Genomic DNA, 21,249 nt, shown 5'->3' with positions numbered 1-21,249 from the left:
TTAAAGGAGGGTTGATAGGAGTGTCTTGTGGCTCAGGCAATTAAGCGTCTGGCTCTTGATTTTGGCTGAAGTCATGATCTCTGGATTGTGAGATTGAGCCCCATGTCAGGCTCCACGCTGGGCATGGAGCCTATTTGGGATTCTCTCTCCCTCTTGCCTCTGCCCTCTCTATAAATACATACATACATACATAAGATTTGATAATAGGATTTGGCAGGGCCTTGGACAGACCGGTTAAGGGGCATTGGTAAGAGAACTAGACACGGGGGAGGGAGAACTAGTAGGTCTGGGACTGGAAGCCACTCAAGTTAACTTGAGAGTGCTAGGAGCTGTAGTAAGGGTTTTAAGATTTTATTTGCCTTAATCCTGTATCAGTTCTGAGAGGTAGATGTTATTGTCCCATTTTAAAGATTTTGTAAATGAGGCTCAGGGAAGTTAAATAACTTGTCTAATTTCACCCAGCTAGGGAGGGGTATCATTAAGACTCAAACCTGGGTCTATGTGACTCTCATGTTTATGCTCTTAACGACTGTGCTATGTTTAGGAGTAATCTTTTCTATATGTTGAACTCCCTTAATACCCTACCTGAATCTCTCTGGTAAGATTTTCTGATTTTATTTTTTATTGTTTTTAACTTGAATTGGGTCACAGTTATTTACACAATGTTTTGTTTAATTCACGAGATGGGAAGATTCTGAGGACTGGGATCAGTGTCATTCATTTTTTTGTTTTTGTCTTTCATAACTCTTTGCTCAATAAAATACGCGTTGATAAGATGCACAGTCTCTTGGGCACCTGGATGACTCAGTCGGTTGGGTGTCTGACTCTTGATCTCAGCTCAGGTCTTGATCTCAAGGTTCTGAGTTCAAGCCCTGTGTTGGGCTCTGCACTGGGCGTGGAGCCTACTTTAAAAAAAAAAAAGATGACTAATCTCCTAAAATTTTTCTGTCTCCTAAAATTCAATAATTTTTTTATTATAATGTAAAGCCTCAGTTGCAGTTATAGTTAAGTAGAACTTAAAAAGGAGTCAGTGGATTTTATTTGATATCTAGATTGATTGCAAAAATAATTTGTGATTTGCTGTCAAAGACTAAGTAAGGCCAAGACTAAAATTGCACTTCTTTCGAGTCCTATTTGGAAGCTGAAAGCTGTGCTTGCTGCTTCAGAGCTGTGACAGCTCTAACACTCAGATGTCTTAAATGGTATTTATGAGTCCATAAAAAATGTTACCCTGCCATTCATGCAGGTAAGGACCTCCTTTTGCAAAAACACATGAAACCCTGGAGCTGATAGTCACTCTCATTTGGTCCCAGCTGGACTCAGACAACAAAGAGAAGGGCTTTCCTAGTTCAGGGCCGATGATGAGAGGCCCTGGGGTCAGACTACCTATGTACGCATTCTACTTTCTTGGTTTATGAACTCTGTGGCCCTTGGCAGGAAAGCATCTATAAATGAAGATGGCTAAGAAACCAGGCTGTGGTAATAGGTTCATGTGCCTGGTTCATTGGGAATCTAATGGGAAAAAAATCTGCATTCAGGCGAGAGCCACTTTTGCTTAGATATTCTGTAAAGAAGGGCAAAATTGGGGTGCCTGGGTGGCTCAGTTGGTTAAGCGACTGCCTTCGGCTCAGGTCATGATCCTGGAGTCCCGGGATCGAGTCCCACATCGGGCTCCCTGCTCGGCGGGGAGTCTGCTTCTCCTTCTCACCCTCCTCCCTCTCATGCTCTCTGTCTCTTATTCTCTCTCTCAAATAAATAAATAAAATCTTTAAAAAAAAAAAGGGCAAAATTGTGAGCTTATGGGATGGAATTAGACATTTCATTATCATAGGCCATGTTTGCCCCAGGGTGACCCTTTGCTGTAAGGACTGCATCTACTTTTGTGATGAATTCTAAGGGGGGAGTTTAAGCTTTGCTTCATGCTCTGTATGCCCAAGGAGAGTAGGAAATGATGGCTTTTTTGAAAAAAGGAAAATAGGGACTCCTGTGTGGCTCAGTTGGTTGAGTGGCTGGCTTCAGCTCAGGTCGTGATCCCAGGGTCCTGGGATCAAGCCCCATGTCGGGCTGTCTGCTCAGCAGGGAGTCTGCTTCTCCCTCTGCTGCTCCCCCTGCTTGTGCGCGCTCTCTCTCTGTCAAATAAATAAATCTAAATAAATGAATGAATGAATGAATGAATGAAAATGAAAATGTTATTTGAGATCAACATTGCCTCTGGGCTTTGAAAAACTCTGGAGTTTCTTTCATCTTCCAGGAAAGGAGCATACGTGACCTGGGAGAAAGGAAACCAGACCCCAGGGAAGTTTCCTAGCTCGTCTCTTGCCCGTTACTGGAAAAGAGGAAGTCAAGGTCTGTAAATAGCTCCCCTGGCCTCGGCAGGCTGTTTAAATTCAGGTGCCCTGGAAGCGGAGCACTGGGTAGCTTCTTATCTTCTTACTCCCAGTGGCCCCTCCTTCGCCTGAGGGGAAGTGAAATAGCAGAATGGGTCTCAAAACAGTGCTGCACGGCAAAAACAAGCGTGCGCCTTTCTGTCACAGAGTTTATTTTCTTTCATCAGTGTGAAGCAGCACAAAGACTCATGATGTTATTCTCCTTTGAGGTTTTATATTTGAGATCACTGGGGAAGAGCAAGCCAGCTGGATCAAAATACTCTTCAGACCCAATCTTGTTCTTGCAGTTTTTACCTGCTTAGCTTTGCGCTTTAAAGTGCAGGGCAAACTTGGCCTTGTCCATTCTTGCCGGGGAAAAACTTGGGTTATCAATAAATGCTGAATTTAAAAGCCCTTTCCTGGGTTACCTGCCCCCACTCTAGGACTCCTGCAAAAAAAAAAAAAAGCTTCAGCCTGCTGTAAGCTGGTAAGCCTTTAATACTTGGATGCTTTGGTAGGGAAAATAAAATGGGATCGTACACCCTTCCCTTTTACTTCTGAACTAATTGTTGTTTTCCTGCATTTAAAAGCAGATGTTAAGCTTTTCCTTTGATGTTCAACAGCAGACAGACTCCAGTTGTGTATTAGAGCTCTTGATGCGTATCTGTTGTTTGAATGAAGATCAGCTTTGGCAAATTAGATTTTGATGGTTACATTTTGATCTGGAGCCACAGAATGGAATAGCAATTTATTCTTTATTCAGTACACATTTCTCGGGTTCCGGCTGGGCCCTCGACGTAAATTGTTTTTCAAATTTCACAAATACCACAAAAACCTTGCCAACAAGATGGTGCTATCTCTATTGAATAGAGAAGAAAAATAAGGTATATAGAATGATTAGGGCTATTTTATACATAAGAAAAATAAAGCCTAGGGAATGATTAGAAACCTTGTGCAGGGTTGCATTGCTATTAAATGGCTAGGAATTTGATCTGGGGATTTTGGCTGATCTCGAACCTGTTACTCCAGAGGCGCTGCTTTTTAAGAGATCATCAATGGAACAAAAATGTTGAGCTCATATCGGGAAAAAAGTAGTTAAGCATGAGGCCCTCATCATTTGCTCAGTAAACATTTATCGAGTGCCTGTTTTGTGCTAGATACTCTGCAAGGTGCTGGAAGTTCACTGGTAGGCAAGACAGAATCCGTTTGTCACCAGCTATTGATGGAGGAAATAGGGATGCAAGAGTGTTTGCTCCTCTCAAAAGCAGTGTCTTGGCTGGGAGAGCTTTTGTAAGGTTTTTTAAGATGTAGAAATTTTGACACCTAAAAAAATAGTTTATTATTCTTTTACATCAGTGCATATACTAAATTACCTACAAATAAACAGAGAGGTGGTTCACGAGACTACTTTGCAATTGTACTCATGGCTTGAGCTGCTTAGGATATGCAGAAATGGAGGTTGGAGAAACTGTATTGAGTTTTAAACAAAGTGTTGCAAACAAAAATGTGAACAATTACCTGGCAAGGATTATATCCAGCTTTGGATTCCCCATTTTAGGTAGGAGGTACTTAGCACAGTACCTGGTATGTAGTGAGTACCCAGTAACTGGTTGATTAGCTCAGTGATGGAAAGTAAAATAAGGAGAGGGGACAGGAGTCTCACAGGAAGGGGGATAAGTTAAGGTAATATCAAGGAGGAGTGTGAGGGTGGCAATAAAATAAACCAATAAGTAGGTAAAGGGAGCACATGACATGTGCTGGACTTAACCCACATGTACAAACTGTTTGAAGAGTCAAGGTGGGAGGAGCTATGTTTAGGGAATCTGGAAACGCCATTGGGTTTGGGTGCTTGAGAAAGACTGCATCCTTCCCCTTTCCCACCGTGATCTTGATTTCAGTTTTTAAGACTTTAGGTTGTTTTTTTTTTTAAAGATTTTATTTATTTATTTGAGAGAGAGAGAGAGCATGAGCAGGGGGAGGGGCAGAGGGAGAGGGAGAAGCAGGCTCCCCACTGAGCAGGGAGCCCAACTCAGGACTCCATCCCAGGACCCTGGGATCATGACCTGAGCCGAAGGCTTACCTGACTGAGCCACCCAGGCACCCAAGAGTTTAGGTTTTTAAGTCTGGTATTTGGTTCTTTAATAAATTGGGTGACCATATGTGTCTGTTTGCTGGGACAGCCCTGACTCTGCCTATTTCCTGTTTACCATTTTCGATAATGCCCCCTTTCCCACACAAGTGTCCTTGTGTGGATGGTAAGTTACATGGCCACCCTACTAAGGGAATTTGGTGACCTTCTGTGTCTTTAAACAGAAATCTTACAGCATTCAGACTCCTTTGATGAATTCACCTAATGTGGATGTAGTATCAGTAAAATGACCTGTTAGACTAGTGTCTGATCTATTATAATAAGTAGAAAGGAAAACCAATGAGTGGTAACTGAAAAAAAATCAGATATTGAGCAAAATAAGCTGATTCTGACAAAACGGACTTTAATTACAACTAATGGCTGGCATAGCCATAACAGAAAGGGCATTTAAAGGTTATCACGATGATGGGTTAGTGTTTAGGGAATCTGGCATCATTGGAGAAAATCATGTCATCATCACTAGTTTTGATTTAGCGTCTCACTGTTTCCACAGCACTGGTAATTTAATTCAGATGCATTTTCATTTGTTCTCTGAGTAGAAGGTAAAAGAAATAATTTCTGAGAACAGAGGTTTTTGTTGGAGGCTTAAAGAAATGGCTGGAGGGAAAATTGTTAAATTCAGATTTTTCCCCTTAAATCTACTGTTAAATTGTGTCATTTGTTGAAAATGGTGGTAATATTTTACTCCAATGAGACATTTGCATAGGGACTCCCAAAACTTTAATAGAACATACGTTGAGGTTTTTCTCTTGATAAATAGGTTTAAATTGGTTTTATAGTTCATATCCATGGGCTTTGAAGAAACAGACTAATACTTTGTCATACAGATATATGTAAAAGTTTTAGGTATTCAGGTAATGCTTGACAGTGATTGCAGGATGAGAGTTGGGTGGAAGATTAAAATCATACTATGACCAGTCTTTTCCATATTAATATTTTATGAGGCAACGATGCATTTGCCTTCAAGGCCCATAGTTTCTTGTTCTCTGCAGCGTTATCTTTTGTAGGAGGGTAGATTTTCGAAGTAGAGGGATTATTCCTCTATAATTCTAAAACTTGGTTGTTTTAGAATAATATTCAGACTCTGCCACTGGCTATCTGTGGGTGAGTTCTTTCTCTGAGCCTCAATTTTCTAGCTTATAAAATGGGGATAATGAGATTTATTGCTTAAAGTTTATTAACAGGATGTTTATTCATTCCTGAATCTGGGATAAACTGTAAGCATATAACACAAAGGAAATTTTCTCCCAGGCTGAGGAATCAATAGCAGATACTGAGGGTGGGGAGACAGGCATTACTGTTGGAAGCTGTGAGACTCAAACTAGTTAACACCCAGCTTCTGGCCAATCAGAATGGACGCTGACTGTAAACATCATGGATGGTTGTCATAGTGCTCAGCCATTGAATATTAGCCTGTATTGTTGGTATTGAGAAATCTGTGTTTAATCTGTGATGATTTGCAAGCAAACCCATTGTGTCTCCTCGTTAAAAATTAATGCCCCCTCCTCAGAACTCCTGTGATCAAGAAAGGATACCATCTTTACTGGTTGGGTGAGCCTAGCGTTCATGCCTGGATTCCTGTCTCAAAGGTTCCTGTTTACGTTGAAGACCTTGCTAATCATTGCTGCCAGCCCTGTGGTAGCTCTTTGGAGACTCTGCTTTCACATTTTCCACTCCATTCCTCATCTACTCTAATTACCTAAAGCAGATAAAAGTTGAATTTATGACTTTTAACAAACCCGGAGTGTCCTATAAAATTGGCTACCGGATAGAGCAGGCCTAGATGCAGCCTTACCAGGCCACCTACCAGGCCTCCTACCAGGCCAACTTTCTGTGTAGACCACCACTTCTCACTCCCAGAAATGACTGTCAGCACATCTGAATGTAGAGTCTGGGGATCCAAGAGGATGGGGCTCTGGAAGAGGAAGCGCTTCCATTTTCTTTCTGCCAAGTCTTTCTTGCTCATTCCCATTTCTCATCTCAGGCTGTGCCTCTTCCTGGGATAACCGATGTTGGGAAGTCTCCCTTGCACAGGGCAGACCTAACCCCTTTCCCTAGGGATGGGATGGGACTAGCCAGCTATCAAAAAGTCCAGCATCATTTAGAAGCTTCCATGTAATCCTAGAAGGTTCCTTTCCTAGAGTAGGGGTGAGTTGGTTTCCATATACTGATGTAGTTAAGAACCGACAAGAAATTGTTTTGTACTTACCTCATAGGTGTTAGAAGGGCTGTTATCAAAAAGAGGTAACAAGTGTTGGTGAGGAGATAGAGAAAAGGGATCCTTGTGCACCGTTGGTGGGAATGTGAATTACTGTAAATGTCGTGGTGAAGCCACTTGGAAAACAGTATGGAGGTTCCTCCAAAAATTAAAAATAGAACTGCCACATGATCAGGCAATTCCATTGGTGGGTATATATTCGAAGGAAATGAAATTTCTATCTAGAAGAGCTATCTGCACCCCCACGTTCATTGTATTATTTACAGTAGCTAAGACATACAAGCAACCTAAGTGCCCATCAGTGGCTGATGGATAAAGAAACCATGGCATATATACACAATGGAATATTAGTAAGCCATAAAAAAGAAGGGAATTCTGCCATTTACAACAATGGGCCTTGAGGGCATTATGCTAAGTGAAGTAAGTCAGGCAGAGAAGGACAAATATACTATAAGGTGTTACTTATATATGGAATCTAACCCCCCCCAAACTTAGAGAAACAGAGATCAGATATGATGGTTGCCTGAGGTGAGGGTGGGGGAAATGGGGGAAAGTGGTCAGAAGGTACCAACTTTCAATTATAAATAAATAAGTTCTGGGGATGTAATGTACGGTTTGGTAACTGTACTTAACAGTACTGTATTGTATGTTTGAAAGTTGGTAAGATAATAGATCTTACAAGTTCCCATCACAAGAAAAAATGTGTAACTGTGGTGGATATAACCAAACTTACTGTGGTGATCATTTTGTAATATATGCATGTATCAAATCATCACATTGTATATCTTAGACTAATAAAATGTTTTATGTCAATTATATCTCAATAAAGTGGGTGTGGGGGGAGAAATTTGTTTTGCATGGAAACCTTTTTCTGCCCGCAGACTAAGGTGTACTTCCAGCCTCAAGCCCAGGAGTTTCATTAGGGAAAATGAAGAGACACTGAAAACCTACATTCCAGTCCTGGTTTCTTCTCCTGCTAGTTATGTGACCTTGACGTACATAGGCACCTCTTCCTGGGGTGCTCATTTTCTTATCCATAAAATGATTTTCATATGCAATATGATTTTTAAGGTCCTTGTCAACGGTTTTTGAACAGATTGAACCTGTCACTATCTGATGATGGTAGTTAACCATTCTTACCACCGTTCTAGTTTGTGACGATAGCTGTTTTGTGGAGACCCAGGCATCTGTTTGCTGGAGAAGGCCATTCTTCCCATCATTTTGATATGATACTATCTGCTTAATGTGCCTTTTTAAAAAAGATTTGTGTATTTATTTGAGAGAGAGAGAGATTATTTGGGGGAGAGAGAGAGAGCATGCACGCATGCGGGGGAGGAACAGCAGGAGAGGAAGAGAGAGAACCCTTCAAGCCGACTCCCTGCTGAGCATGAAGCCAGACTCGGGGCTCGATCCCAGGACCCTGAGATCATGACCTGAGCCCAGGTCAAGAGTTGGCTGCTCAACCGCCTGAGCCACCCAGGCGCCCCTCTTGGTGTGCTTTTTAAGTGCAATGACAGACTTATTTTCTGATAGGACAGACTTACCAAGTCTCCCCTGTGATTGCCTCATGCAAAAGGTCATGAATTTGGTCCATTGTCAGCCTGAATATTGGTGACGATGCCATTCTATTTTATTTTTTCATTTTAAAACAAGTACTTTTTTCAAGTATTTAAGTACCAGTTAGTTAACAGAGTGTAATATTAGCTTCAGGTGTAGAATTTAGTGATTCATCACTTACCTGCAACACCCAGTGCTCATCACAAGTGCCCTCCTTAATACCCATCACCCATTTAAACTCACCCCCCTCCCTCTCTAGTAACCCAGTGCCACTCTATTTTAAATGTTGGATCCTCTCTGTGTCTGAACAGTAGCTTTCAATTTGCAATCTTCAATATATTACTTCATAGTTTAATTATAAGTGTTTGTTGGTAACTTGGAGTGATTCATCCTTAAAGTTTATTAAAAGAGAGAATATGTGCAGATTTTCTATTTCTGCAAAAATGTTGTTGGGGTTTTGATAAGGATTGCTTTGAATTTGTGTATCACTTTGGGTAGTATTGACATCTTGACAATTTTAAGTCTCCCAGACAATGAACACTGGATGTCTTTCTGTTTATTTGCCTCTTCTTTAATTTCGTTTAACTACATTTTGTAGTTCTCAGTGGATAGATCTTTTGCCTTGGTTAAGTTTATTCCTAAGTATTTTATTCTTTTTGATGCTATTCTAAATAGAATTGTTGTCTTAATTTCCATTTTGGATTGTTCATTGTTAGTGTGTAGAAACAGATGATTTTTGCATGTTGATTTTATACCTTGCGACTTTGCTGAATTCGTTTATTAGTTTTAATTATTTCTTGTTGAATCTGTAGGGTATTCTACATCTGTGATGGGTTTTCAGGTCATCTGGAAATGGAGATATTTTTATTAATTGCTTTTCAATTTGGATGCTTTTTATTTCTTTTTCTTGCCTAATTGCTCTGGTTAGGACTGCCGGTACTATGTTGAATGGAAGTGGCAAGAGCAGGCGTCCTTGTGATCTTAAGGGAAAATCTTTCAGCCTTTCACGGTTTTATTAGCATTGGATTTTAATTTTCCTCTGTTGTAGGCCTTCATATTTGTCATTTTTAATAGTTCCATAATCTATCAAGTGGCTGGCCATAATAGAACAGCACACTACCCAATTTTTGAAAATTCAGAATGTCATTTTTCCTATTATGAATAATGCTTCAATGAACACCTCTTTTGCCTATTTTAAAATGCTGATTTCTGTCATTTTTCTTAATGAAACGTAACTTTATGGAAGCCTCCTGAACCGTTTTGTTGTCAAGAATCAATCTTTGTTTACAGATAAATCACCAAATAAACAGCTACTCCTGTAGCACCATTCATTCATCATTCGTTCATCATCAACAATATAATGGATTGTGTTGTATTCAGTAGGTGCCAAGAGCTAAGCATGGAAAGTTCAATAGGATACCCCTCTGACCTCTCATATCTCGTAGTCTAGTAGGAGACTCAGACTAGTCAAAAGTAAATACTGCAGTATGATGAGTGGTGTTGGCAAGATATAGTAAAGTTCCTTAGTTGCATGAAATTGACTTTGACAGCATTATTGACTGGTATCCTTTATGATAGAAGAGGTGTGGACATGTCCATGTCACATAAAATAAAAAAAAAATGTGTATAATAGGCTTAATAATCTGGCAGAATATGGCCCCATCTGACTTATCCAGCTTCTTTTCCTTAAAGTCTAAATCTTTCCAAGAGGTCTCTAATTCAGTGTTTGTTCACAGCTCCACGTGTCATGTTGCTCAAATATGCTAAGCTCTTGGTGACCAGTGACGGTGTCACATGCCTCCCTCGTTTCCACACCTGCTACAAACTGCTGTATTTGTAGTAAGTGTTGAAGGGTCGATGGTTCATTTGACATGCTTTCATTTACTTTTTTCCACCATTTTATACTTGCCTTAGAACTTCATTAGTTATCAGTGTACGTTCTGTGATATTGTCATATTTGTTTAGTGAAAAACACCCAGAGGAAGATCTTTGTGAGATTATAAAATCCAATAGAGATTCTTAGAGTAAATGTATAAAATTCTGCTATTTATAATGGTTGGAACCAGAACCTACACAAAACAAAATAAAACCCCTCTGTGTGAATTTCTGGATGATCTCTTAAGTCCTTGTAGAGGGAGGAAAAACAAAGAGATATTTCTGTATTCCTAAATATTAGATCTGGCTTTGGATACAATGAATCTCTTTTGGAAATACTCGTTCATGGTTCCACCATTTTGAGGTTATTAGCTGGCTATGAATTTGCCTCCTTTACCTTTGTGCATAAAAAACTGTCCCTTATTTTTAAATTTCTTAAAAAGATAGTCTTGGAAACAGCTTTTGAGACTGATTTCTTGGGATTTTTTTTTTCTCCCTTTTTGTCTTTTCATTTCTGAGACCTAAATAGCAGAATTGTGCCTTGTTCTTTACAAAGCTGTGGTGATTAGATTGCGTATTTACTTTGATACATACATATTGCTGTGTGGAATCACTGTCCATTGTGATCTCCAGATGAAACAAAGGGGGGGGTGGCTGTGGATCAGGGATTGACTGAGATAAATTTATCTCAGCTTTTCAAAACACCATGTGAGCACAGTATAATTCACTTGGACAACTGTGGAATGAAACTCTTGTTTTAGAGGCCATTAGATATTTCATGGAAACTGACTGCAAAGAGGGATATATCATAAAGATGGTTTGGCAGATGATAAAATTTGAGGTAGCATTTATATCACCACTGAAATAACAATTAATTTCCTCCAAGGTGATTTATAGCCTGACTTCCATGACTGAGGGATGGATCCCTTGGCAAGTCTTTATGAACTAAGACCCCAGGCAGGGAAATTATATCAGGCTTTGAATTTATTTCATAAGCCTTCTTCACAGGGTGTGTCTAATCTTGTTCTGTACAACTAACAAAAACTGTAGTTGTGCTGTATCATGACTTCAACTGGAGCTCTACTTTGTCATGAAAGACGTCCTCAGTTTCCAGAAACAATAGCTACCACAGAGTGAAGCTTGCTTTCTTTGCATCCCCATTTCTATTAACATCATGACTGCATTTGACTCTTTTATGAGACCCTTTTGGTCACATCAACAGTTTGTTCTAAGCTATCTATTTTAACTTCTAGCTTCATCTGCAAAATTGGTGTGGTTAGCCTGAGACATATGCAGATAAATTGCCTAGGGTTCAGCTTTCTCCGACTTGGAACTAAATATGCTGCAGTATGCTCAACTGATGGATGCAGCTTTTCCGCATATTGATGGTTCTGCAGTTGAATATAAACCCTCAGGTGCCTTGGTTTGCGTTTTCATATTCATGCGCAGTTTTTGACCTCTGCTTTTCAAACAGCTTCATCTCTCAGAAAACTCTGTTTCAAGCAGAAAGACAAAGAAAATTGTTCTTCGTCACCCACTGCTCTTCTGCCCACTCACAACAATAAGAATCACGAGTGTGAGTCTTTTGCCAGGTGTAAATAGTGGCAACTTCCAATTCACAAACTGATTGCATTTTCGTGGCTGGTTGTAAAGTCAGTTAGTTGTTTTGAACTAGGAATGTGTTTTCTAATGAGAGAAAACAATTCAAAGAATTGATGAGCCCGTTGAAACTTCTTTAACCCACAACATTCCAGCAGCATAGTTCTTTTTGTACCTTACAACCTAACCTTCCTCCCATGTTTCCCTGTGGAAAAATGTCCTTGGTTCTGCTTTGGTATCTTATGGAGCATAAACGTTTCATTCTTAACTTCAGTAGACAACTGTCTCTTCCTGGCTCTCCTGACACAGGATATCAGGCAGGATTTCTTAGAAGCAATGGAGACTGGCTGAATTATTTCAGCAGAGAAGGAGTTTATTGAGAAGTTATTGGGTAGTTTCTGGAACTGCTGGAAGTTGGAAAAAAGGAGCAAATAGAGACTATACAGCTAGATTCATCGCCAAGGTCATATGATATGATTAGTTCTATGCAGGGTTGGATGGACCCTATCACTGGACAGGAGACCATGCTGGTTCACACTGACCACAACAATGGGGCCAGACACTCGCTACCGACTCTGTTCCCTCAGCCTTTGCTACCTCTGATGCTGGATGTTGTCGCCATTGCCCTTACCCACAGTAATTTCCTTCTGCTCCTGCCTCTTTGGGTCTCTAGCTCTAGATCCAGGGTTGGCCAAGGCTAAGTCATGTACCCATGCCTTAGCTGCAAGGGAGTCTGGGAGGGTGAGTGTCCAGCTGTTTTTGCCTTTATGTTGAAAGGTGTGACTCTCATCAACATTCACATGATGAGGAATTCCCCAAATATAGGAAGGGGGTGCAGATGCTAGATATTGTCCATCCTGAAACCCTCAATAAGGACAAATCTTCACTGTAAGAAGCCACAATAGGGGCTCTGGTAGAATGGGAGTGGTCAGCACATCTGCAGCTACAGTTAATGAACTTGGTGATGACAAAGATGGCTGATTCTTCCTTGTGCACTGGTGTCCAAGGACCTTTTCATTTTGGGCTAATTTTTTTTAAAGATTTTATTTATTTATTTGACAGAGAGAGACAGCAAAAGAGGGAACACAAGCAGGGGGAGTGGGAGAGGGAGAAGCAGGCCTCCTGCTGAGCAGAGAGCCCCATGCGGGGCTCGATCCCAGGACCCTGGGATCACGACCTGAGCCGAAGGCAGACGCCTAACGACTGAGCCACCCAGGCACCCCTCATTATGGGCTAATTAAAGCTAGAGTTGTGACTTAATGATTTAGGCATATTTGACCTCTCTCAGTGCACTTCTTGCTACTTAAAGATAAAATGCACTAAATTGAATTTTAACAATTTGATTAGGAGAATCGGATTTAGATTTATCTGTTAACTTATATATAGAATGAAATTTCACATTATGAGTTTGTCTTATGTGGTTGCATGGTTTACAGATTTATTGATTAATTTCTACCATTTAAAATTTTTATTTATTTATTTATTTAAAAGATTTTATTTGCGAGAGAGAGAGAGAGAGAGAGAGAGAGAGCAGGGGGGTGGGGCAGAGGGGGAGGGAGAAGCAGACTCCCTGCTGAGCAGGGAGCCCAACGTGGGGCTCGATTCCAGGACTCTAGGATCATGATCTGAGCTGAAGGCAGACACTTAATTGACTGAGCCACCCAGGTGCCCCTAAAATTTATTTTTTATTTGCAATAATACATATATAGCTTATAAAATAAATTCTTGCCTGCTTATTTGCATTGTCATTTTCCACCTCTGAGAGGCAATTACTTTACATTCAGCTAGCTCTTTTTCTTATATTTAGTTTCATATAGATAATTAAAATGTTTATGTTAGTATTTCTTAAATTTTTTTTTCAATTTTACACATTAAACATTGAATTCCTATGAAGGAAGTTAAGGGGTTAGCTCTGTTTTTTTCTCCCTCCCGGAAATACCTGCCCTTCCCTCTCCAAGACAGTTACATATCAGTTTGTTTTCACTGTAAATATTTTTCACAGCTAAGTTATGCAGTGTACTATGATTTTATTTTCTTGTGCAGCATACTAAAGTTTCTTTCTTTTTTTTTTGATTCACTTATTCATCCCCAAATTCTCTTTATTTTTTTTTTAAGATTTTATTTATTTATTTGAGAGGGAGAAAGAGCATGCGCATGAGCGGGGGGAGGGGCAGGCAGAAGGAGAAGTAGACTCCCCATTGAGCAAGGAGCCCAATGTGGGTTTCGATCCCAGGCCCCTGAGATCATGACTTGAGCCGAAGTCAGACACTTAACCAACCTACTGAGCCACCCAGGTGCCCCATCCCCAAATTCTCAAATAAGTTCAAACACAACAGCTTGTCTCTTGGTTCTTATATTTGTGTGTATGTATGTGTGACATTTTTTCCAGAGCCTTCTGCTTGCCTGCTCCATTCTGAACCGTTTACTCTTGAGGCCTTATGCACAGCTGTTGACCTGAATTTTCCTTCACTATCATGTTGAGAATTCTTGATTGACCTGGATGGGTGGCATCTCTCTTGGTTTTGTCTCTCTTTGGGGAGGCACATTGCCCAGTTGCTTCTTGAGAAAGAGTGTGTATAATGTAGTTTTTTGAGATCTGGCATGTGTTAAAATATCATTTAGTCTCTCCTCACATACGATTGATATAGAACTTAAAGTTGGAAATTATTTTCCCTGAGAGTTTTGGAGGCCTCGTTCCATTTTCTTCCGCTTCCAATTTTATTATTGAATTGTTGGATGCTTTTTTGATTCTGGTTATATATGTGACTTTTTTGAGGGGATGGTGGGAGCTTCTAGAGTCTTTTTTTTTAAATCCCCTAATGTCTAAGATTCCATGATAATGTGCCTTGCTCTATAACTTTTTTCATTCATTGTGAAGGTTTTTTTGTGTTGGGGGGGTGGAGGATAATTTTCTTCCTGTTGTTTTTTATATTCTTTCTTTTCTGGAACTCTTATTTGTCAAATGCTGGAACTTGTGTATTTTTCCTTCAGTTTATTGTTAAAAAAAATTTCTGACCTCTATTTTTACATCTTTTTCTTCTACTCTTGAGGAACATTTACCTTCATTATCTTTTAACTGTTCTCTGGATTTTTAATGTCTGTGATCCTAATATTAATTTTTAAGAATTCTTTCTTGCTCTCACAATATTTCCATTTTTGTAGCATCCTATTCTTTTTTGCTTTATGGATGCAATGTCCTTTACCCTTTGCAGTTAATAATGTATATATGAAGTTTTTCTCCTGCTTCTAGCATTGACTCTGTTTCCTTTTAAAGTTTCTATTTGTCACGTTAGCCTCTTCATCACATGTCTTGTGATTGTTTGCTGTCCATGTGAGATACATATGTGGAGACTCTGAAAACTGATTGGGAAGTCTGTGTGAGCAGGTTGACAAGCTCGCTCTCTCGTCAACTGGTGACCTTTACTACCGGATGACTTTTTCTTTCGGAAGCCCACTTTCTCCATAGTTTTAGAAACTGTACATCTCTTTTCTTGGGCTGGTTAGTTGCTCCTGAAAAGTCTTCCCATCTCCTATGTGGCCTCTGCTCGAGGAGCCCAGCAAGGGAAGGGCCTCTGGGTCTGTCCATTCAGAGTATACACTTTTCACTCAGTCCTCTCTTCCCGTGTGATGCCTCCACCTGTGTTGCTGTTCCTTGTGTCCCTGAGTCCAGACCTTCTTAAGTTTAACCTTTGCAGGGAGCAAATCGGAGGTGGAAGGAGAGACAGTTGACAAGCTTCCTGGCTGAGGAAGGATCTGGAAGTTTATTCCTTAAAACATCTTGCAAGCAATCCTCTGGTTTTCAGTGGTGCCCCCACACTGCTCTCTCCTTCCAGCCTGGACTTTTGATGTAACTGGGCCTGAATTTGTACTTTTCCTAACGTTCCGTGCCTCATATTGGCTTGCTTCCTCCTGACAGTTCTGTCTGTAGGCATTTGAGTTTTGTCTGTCCCTACAATGAAAATTTACTCATCATTGGCCTATCTGATTTCTATTTTCCAAAAATTTTTCCATTAATTTTCTCCTCTTCCATTCTCTTTTCTCTTAGTGAATTTATCTCTGCCTCTTTCTTGGTGTCATTTACTAGGGTTTTGGGGGGAATGGAGTTAAGCATGTGATTGTAATCTATCACATACAACTGAAAATCTTTATTAATGGACTTTTGAGATTTGGCCTTTCAATTCGGATTCATGGTTGTCTGGTCCATTAAAGAAAAGTTTATTTGGCTATTCCAGGATGGATTCCATTTACTATACTTTTCAGTTTCATTCAAAAATTGTTACTCTCATTGTCAAAATGAGCTGGGTGTCACCCTTTCTTGATTTGAGTACATAATAGGAAAAAGGGTTAGTTATCTCTAAGGTATAAATTCCAAGTGTGATCTTAAACCCAGTCACAAGAGTAACATACAATTTCCAACACTACAAAGAAATGACTTCCATCCCCTAGGGTTTTTCATGGCCTTAATCCCACTTGGGTCAATCGTTCTTAGATTTCTGACTAGTTTGACTTGGGTTGTGTCCAAGGTGGAAGAACATTCTTTTCTATGTGGTCCCAGTTGTATTGTATGGGATACTGAGTTTCCATGAATTCTCTCTATAGATTCTATAGAACAACATCAGACCATGACATCTTCTCCATTTCTAGGATAAAACCACTCAGAGTATCTCTTGTAAAATGTGGAAAGATTATAATGTGCCAAAGCTTACATTTTTGAACATGTAAACACCACGGCAGGATCAGGACCATGTATGATCTCTCAACTTTTTCCTTAAAATTTTTTTTAGTACTCCCCATTTTAACAGTAACAGCTGATTTCTTTTTTTACAGTGTTTAACATATTATTAAGTTATAGCAAGGATTACTGTAAAATTATTATGGGCCTTAGTCAACCATTGTAAAGCAAAGAGGAAGCCAATCCAAATTTTAAAGGTTTTCTGTCTTGCTGGATTTGAATGAATGAGAGGAATCTGATCTGATTCCTAATCTAGAGTTTATAGAATCTTTAAAAAAAAAAACAACAATGTTTACCTTCACATGGTAGAATTAATATTTTTCTGTTTCAGACACCTCATGTTCTTTGTTGATAAATCAAGATTGAGAGTATGTAGAGGTTCAGAGAGGAAACATTTCTATTTGAAGGTTCCTGTTTTCATCATGATAGGTAAAGAGTGCCAGGCATCTGTTTTGTGCTAAAGCTTACTAGAAGTGTCACTGCCTCTGAGCAACAAGCAGGAAATACTTCTGTCCTTAAAACCAAAAATAGATGCTCTTTCTCATTACCATAACTCAAAAGATCATCTTTTTTAATGAGATGGGCACATCCCTTGTGGTTTTCACAGATTTAAGGATCAGATTACTTAATGCAGAGCTTAGAGAATAAATAGCTCTGATAAGATAGATAATGGAAATTTTACTGGAAGCTGAAACAAGAACTTTGTTCTTTCTCTTTGTAACTTTTTTCACCTCTTCTTCCTTTTATTTTTCATTTATTATTTTTGATGACTCCTAAAGGGATTCACCTGTCTTATTTTAGGAGGTTGGTATGTTTATACATTTCTCACCATATTTTAACTCCAAAAGATCATCACCAGGGGAGAAAAAAAATTATTTGCAAGAAGAATTGGATGTGTTAGGATTTAGGTATACTGTATATAGTCTAAGTTGCGTTAGACAACTCTGCAGAGTATTGTGTATTGTTGTGTTGGCAGTTGGGAGGATAAAAATTGCTTCTTTGCTGATTTTAGAAAGTTCTGCCTGTGTTTTGGAAAGTGGGGCAAGGGAAACTAAAGAGAAACAAGTAAAAGTAATTTAAGGGAAATAAGGTAATGTATACGAAAGTGCTTTATAAACTTCTAAAAACTATAAAGATGTTAGTTCCTGTTGTTGCAAGCCTCAAATTAAAGTGAGAAAAAAGATCCACAAAGATTTGAAAAAACAAACATGGGAAAAAGACGAACTAACTTGGATAAGCAAAAGTTAAGGAAGAAACAAATTGAGAAGATCGTAATGGGGGAGTTTTACATTCTAGTTTTTTTTTTTTAATCTGAAAATGCAGTAATACTTGTACTCCTTATTTAAGCAGTTAAAAACATTTTATAAACCAAAAGGAAAGTTCTGTTGAAAATAATTTGGGGAAGGAATCTTATCATATGAGTTGGTGAGATTTGGGTGGAAAGCACGAGGCAGATGACTTTCTCAGCTCTAAATAAAGATATGTGTGTCATAGGAGTTTATGTGTGGTGCTTCTACTTAATTAAGGTTTAGTTGACATTTGTTGGTATCATCTGAGCCATGCATTTGTTCTTATTCATGCCTTTGCAAGGTAGGTATCATTAACCCATTTTACAGATGAGGCATAGAAGTCTAATCGACTCGTCCCCAACCACTTACTTCTCCAATGGCAAAGCCCTCATTCATTCAAGTTTTGAGTTTATTTCCACATCTCCACATACTTCCCATCAGAGCAATTGATTCCATTGTGTTTCTGGATATTCAGCTTATTGGATTTCTCTAAAGGAAATCCTTGTTAAATAACAGTGGTCAACTTACAAATATCACCCCCAGGGCATGTTTTAGGCCTGGCTGTATTTGTACCAAATGAGCCCTACTATTGGAATTCTGGAAGAACCAAGGAATAAACAAAAAAGACAATCTCAGCTGCCCTGGTATGGGTTCAGAGCCCTGTGCCCTTCAGACCTTATCTGGAGTTTGGTATTTTTCAGTTTAGTTCTCTTACACTTTTACATTTTATTTGGTTTCCAAAACTCTAGCGGACTTGAGAAAAGGAAAGGTTTGTACTCTGACCGCGGTGAGACTTGACTCTTGAGGGCGAGGGCAAGGAGACAATCAAACTGTGAAAGGTAGAGAAAATCTCTCCCAAAGCAGAGTAGTCAGCGACCTTTGAGTGGAAGAGCCAACAGTCCTCTGTGGGTTGAAAGCTTGTCTCACCACTGGGCTTTATAGGTCAGGTCTAGCCTGGTTACCAGCAGCGCACACTTGAAGCCAATCTTCACACCTTGTCCTTCTGCTCCATCGATTTATCTTCCACTAGGATCTTGACTCGGCTTGGCTCTAGACCTGGATCTCTAACTTGGAGTTCACCTTTAGCCTTTAGCCTTGGCTCTAGACCTGGATCTCTAACTTGGAGTTCACCTTTAGCCTTGGCTCTAGACCTGGATCTCTAACTTGGAGTTCACCTTTAGCCTTGGCTCTAGACCTGGATCTCTAACTTGGAGTTCACCTTTAGCCTTGGCTCTAGACCTGGATCTCTAACTTGGAGTTCAGCTTTAGCCTTGGCTCTAGACCTGGATCTCTAACTTGGAGTTCACCTTTAGTTCTCCAGTGTGTTTTTACACCTGTGCTGTCCTTGCTGTTTGGACCTCAGCAACCTCTTACTTTGGATTCTGGGAGTGTCCTGTTCCTTCGGTAGGAGCTCCACCCCGGCAACTCTGGTCACGGTGGTGGAAACTCAGCTTCTGCCTACTTTCCGCTGGACCAGCTCCTTTACCTCCATGTTCTCTCTTCCAACACAGCAAGATAATTGGTAGTCATATTGATGATCCCGTGTCACCCAAGATTGATTATATTCTGAATGCTGCAAGAAGGCATTCCATTTTAGGAAAAAAAAAAAATCCAGTATGGTTGAGATTAAACCCATTTCATTACTTAGATGGGTAGTCCTTCCAACTATTATGAAAATCTTGATCATTCTCAGTATCTTCTTACTCCTTGAGGTTTCTAAAAAGCAGAAATTACATAGTATTATATTACAGTGGCATAAGGAGGCAGCGAATTATAATTTAATGAGTTATAGAATGTATTATTTTTGAAGAGCATAACCAATTTTTTTAGTAACTTGTACCAGCTTTCATATAAAAAATGGTTCATTAAACAAAGTTTTTTTTTAACATTTTGTTTACAAATTTGTCTTTTAGGTCAATAGCAGCAAATACCTAGGTAGAGATATTGCAATATCATAAAACACTTCAAAAGGGAGATAGTAGAGCAAGTGGTTGTTGAAATGTTTATTTTGGAGAGAATTCTTGGCATTTTTGCCTCACATCAGCATAATAAGAATTTGTAGGAGAGGAGAGGAGCTTTTTAATGTGTTTGTTGAGGATTAATGTCCCAGTAGAGCATTTGTGTTAGTGAATATGTTATGGAGAGTACCATAAATATAGTAATTAAAAAGTTGCACACTAAACATTTTCTGGACTGGCATAAATATCCCTCTCCTCCCCCTTGATGGCCTGCCTTCAAGTGACTAGTGCATTGTTCATCTTGGTTTCTTAGGATTCTTAATCAAACATAGGAAGAAGTATGGTAGTCTTGAAGATTTATTTCCTTCTTGGGATATTGCTGATCAGATGGGCAGAAACGGATTTGATGTTTTCAGGACTGAGTTATTTTTTTGCAGTACAGAAAAATGTCACCTAATACCTACTAAAAAAAAAAAACAAAGCCGAAAACCAAGCCAAAACAAAAAAACGGCAACAACCCACTCTTCTTCATTTTGGGAAATTTTATCATTAAAGTTATTTCCAGACAGTACCACAGTGCGCTGCTAGGTAATGTGTAAAATGTGTTCAGTAGGATCGGTGGTACCTCAGAGCTTATGTGCTGTAGAAGAAGTGAAATGATGAATAATATAAATATATATTAGGATGAAAACAGAGGCCTGTAACGAGTAAATTTTCTGAATTTTCGAGGAAGCGGGACTTGATTATCTCACTGCTCTCTGTTGCCCCAGTGGGTTGAACCTGGGCAGGTTGCTGTGTGAGTGAGCATCTGGGAGGAGAGGTGCCATGCTGTGAGAGTAATGACATCCTGTCCTTCACACGGAAGGAGAACAAAGAAGGCAGACAGATGTAAAGTGGGCAATTTCTATTCCTTTGTATGCTCAGAATGTTCGCACCTACCTCTTTTCCCATTTAGGAGGCATCCTGGTTTTCATAATTTCATTATTTCTGAATCCTCTTATTTAACACACAATATGTATTTATGAGTTCATAAAGATCTTCCTCTGTGAGGAGGAAAGTAAATGCAGTTGAGTGTGATTTGCAGCTTGGTCTTGAGTCAATTAGGTTGGGAAAGGAAGGAATAGACTATTTCTGTTCTCACCATTTAATTGGCCTCTTTACCTCTTAGTTGTGGGAACTCTTCACTTACGTATGGGTTTATTGATTGACTCCATGTTTACTGACTGCTTGCTATGTCTCCTTCGTGCTGGGGATGGAGGGAGGGATGACCCAGTTGGTAGGTAGGTTTCTGATGGCTTTGGAACCATCTCCATCCTGGCTGACTTCAATGATGGTGACACGTTTATCTAGAATTCTGAAATTCTGCTATCTCCCAAAGGAGATGTTCATGGTAACAGGATAGACAAACGGTGGAGTAACCTCATAGCTTTTGAGATCACAGAGTCTGCCTGGAGAACACAAAATCTACTTTCCGAGGTGTTTTCCATTGCATTAGACTTCCTAATG

At 39.6% G+C, this 21,249-nt stretch overlaps 1 protein-coding gene across 19 annotated transcripts in view; it reads left to right on the top strand.

Moving 5' to 3' along the window:
- The window catches only part of APBB2 (amyloid beta precursor protein binding family B member 2), a 356,077-nt gene that overhangs the window by 107,218 nt on the left and 227,610 nt on the right, over nucleotides 1–21,249 (top strand). For 2 of the 19 annotated variants that reach the window (XM_027599386.2, XM_027599385.2), the window contains exon 4: nucleotides 2,252–2,346. The exons of the other annotated variants lie outside the window; for them this stretch is intronic. The gene's annotated coding sequence lies outside the window, so the exon portion shown is untranslated. The remainder of the gene's footprint in view (nucleotides 1–2,251; nucleotides 2,347–21,249) is intronic. 19 annotated transcript variants of the gene reach the window in all.

Source organism: Zalophus californianus, chromosome 2 (genome assembly GCF_009762305.2).
Source record: "Zalophus californianus isolate mZalCal1 chromosome 2, mZalCal1.pri.v2, whole genome shotgun sequence".
NCBI lineage: Eukaryota > Metazoa > Chordata > Mammalia > Carnivora > Otariidae > Zalophus > Zalophus californianus.
This window is presented reverse-complemented; position numbering and strand designations above follow the sequence as displayed.